This window comes from Thamnophis sirtalis, unplaced genomic scaffold (genome assembly GCF_051295495.1).
Source record: "Thamnophis sirtalis isolate CommonGarterSnake01/CBP01778 unplaced genomic scaffold, rThaSir2_p1.2 scaffold_15, whole genome shotgun sequence".
In the NCBI taxonomy this organism is placed as follows: Eukaryota; Metazoa; Chordata; class Lepidosauria; order Squamata; family Natricidae; genus Thamnophis; species Thamnophis sirtalis.
In genome coordinates, this window is record NW_028261395.1 from 46711127 (window position 1) to 46714133 (window position 3007).

Here is a 3007-nt window from a genome sequence, read left to right on the forward strand (position 1 = left end):
AGGGAGTTCTAGTCCCGCCTTAAGAATGAAATCATCTGGGTGACTTTGGGCCAATCACCAGGAGAATGGGAGTTCTAGTCCCGCCTTAGCCATGAATTCAGCTGGATGACTTTGGGCCAATCACCACGTGACAGGGAGTTCTAGTCCCGCCTTAAGAATGAAATCATCTGGGTGACTTTGGGCCAATCACCAAGAGAATGGGAGTTCTAGTCCCTCCTTAGCCGTGAAATCATCTGGGTGACTTTGGGCCAATCACCACGTGACAGGGAGTTCTAGTCCCGCCTTAGCCGTGAAATCGGCTGGGTGACTTTGGGCCAATCCCCAGGAGAATGGGAGTTCTAGTCCCTCCTTAGGCAAGGATCACCTCTCCATACCTGGAATTGTGATAGGAAGAGAAGGTGAAATTGACTCGCCTCTGTGAAACAAGTTTGGGAAACTGATTTGAAGGAAATTGACCCGCGAAGGACATCTCAAATCCTTGTTTTCGCAAAGGGGACAGAAAAAAATAACTTTTTCACTTTAAAAAAAATAATAGCCTTGAGCGCCGAAGGGAAAGAACAAATTCATCCATCTTTCTCTATCGGGAAAAAAAACAAAATTAATTTAGTCGTCCCCACACCCTCAATACAGCTGCAAAGTCGCTCAACTCTGCTTGTGTTTTTATACCCAGTGGTAGGTCGTGGCTGCATTCACACACTTTGACCCGTGTCCTGACAGGGCTGGACTAGATGACCTCAATGTTTTTTTAATCCACTCTACTGAGAAGCAACACACTCACACACAAACACACAAAATACATCACACAATTGGCTGCAATTTAGGGGTCTTTCTCCCCCTCCCTCCTATTGTACCCCCAGTTTATCCCAGTGTTGCAACTGGATTTCCTCACTCGGTGGCCTTTTTCTTGGCTGGAGAAACGGCCATTTCCACTTTCCTTGTTATTCATAATAGATTGTTGGGCAGAAATAATTTTGCCCGGCCTTGTGGCCAATAGGAATGCTTCACTAAGTGGTCAAGGACAGACAAGGAGACAGAAGGGCAGTGGGCGTCTACCGAGAGGGGGGGTGGCTGCCAAACTCTCCATCTCTCTCTCTTCTCCCCCTTCCTCTTTCCCTCCCTCTCTTCTGTTCTCTCCTCCCTTCTCTCCCCTAACTCCTTCTTTCTCTTTCTCTCTCTCCCTCTTTTCTCACTCTCTCCACCTCTCTCCTCTTTCTCTCCCTCCCTCTTTGTCTCTTTCTCTTTCATCTCTCTTTCTCTCCCTCCCCCCTCCTTCTGTCTCTCTCCCTTCTTCCCTCTCCCTCCTTCTTTCTCTTTCTCCCTCTTTCTCACCTCTCCCCATCTCTCTCCTTCTCTCCCTTCTTTCTCCTCCCTCCCTCTTTCTCTCCCTCTTTGTCTCTCTCTTTCCATCTCTCTTTCTCTCCCTCCCCCTCTCCTTCTATCTCTCCCTCCTTCCTTCTCTCTCCCTCCTTCTTTCTCTTTCTCTCTCCATCTCTCTCTCCTTCTCTCCCTTCTTTCTCCTCCTTTCTCCCTCTTTCTCTCCCTCTTTGTCTCTCTCTCTGTCTCTCTCACCTTTTCTCTCTCAAAACGGAGCAAAATTAATTGAATTGCCTCACTTTGCAACATAAATATGGGGCCCAGTTGTGGCCGTAAGTTGGGACTCTCTGCCTCTAAGGAGACCAACTGTCTCACACGGATTAAACCACCGTGTCTTCCTCTCCTCTTTCTAATTCCAGATGAAGAAGATGCAGTGGAGGAGACGGTGCCCCAGTGCGAAAACCCCAGCTGTGCTGAGAACCAGAGGGCCGTCAAGGTAATTCCCCTGCCCACCAGCAGTGCCCCATGGGCCTTGGGATCTATCCTGGCCAGATAGGTTCAGCGGTATTCTAAACCGGATGCTTGCCACAGAGTGAATGGCTGCGTGAATGCAGAACAACAGAGTTGGAAGGGGCCTTGGAGGTCTTCTAGTCCAGCCCCCTTCTCAAGCAGGAGACCCTAGGCCATTTCAATCAACCAATCCATCAGAATAGAGCTGGAAGGGACCTTGGAGGTCTTCTAGTCCAACCCCCTGCTCAAGCAGGAGACCCTAGACCATTTCAGACAAACGGATGTCCAGTCTCTTCTTAAAACCCCTCCAGTGTTGGAGCAACCACAAGTAGCAAGTAGTTCCACTGATTAATTGTCCTCCTGGTCAGGAAATGTCTCCTTAATTCTAGGTTGCTTCTCTCCTTGATTAGTTTCCATCCATTGCTCCTTCTCCTGCCTTCAGGGGCTCTGGAAAATAAGTGGATCCCTTCCTCTTCTTTCTGAGGAACCCCTCAAATACTGGAAGATTGCTATCATGTCAATTCTAACACACACACACACACACACACACACACACACAAGTTTAGACACGGGATATTTCCAATTTGCAGCATGGAAGGACTCAGCTTGCAGGCAGGAATGGCAGGTGGTCCTCGGGTTACGACCGAAGCCCCAAAGTTACGCTGCTAAGCGAAGCCTTTGTTAAGCGAGCTTTCCCCCCATTCCTTCGGGTGACTGTTTTCCCGACCACGCGGCCCATCCTCCCCAGCCAGGGCCCCCCCTCGCCTCTCCTAAGGGACTCCTGCCAAAATGCAGAGGTCCGACCCGGGTCAGCCTCTCGTAATGTGTGAATTGGCTGCAGGCCAGCCCTTTCCCTCGGCCAGACCCCAGGCGCAGCGCTGAGACCCACAATTTTCCTGGCGGATTCTGCAGCCAGATTGCAATTTGTGTGTCTCCAAGCAAATTAGCGGCTGGGGAGACTGTCTCTCTTCTTCCCCGGCTTTAATCGGTTCGCCTCTTCCCGTAATAAAACCGCATTTTATTCTCCCCTCCGTTGAAGAATCAGCTGCGTTGAAATTTGTGGGGGGGGTCCTTTTCTTAAATTTGGTCTTTGCGTGTGACGTTTTAAGTCCTTTCCAGACCTCGCTGCTGTTCCCCCCACACACACACTTTAAAATAGCCACTTTGGCTCACAATTTCCCCT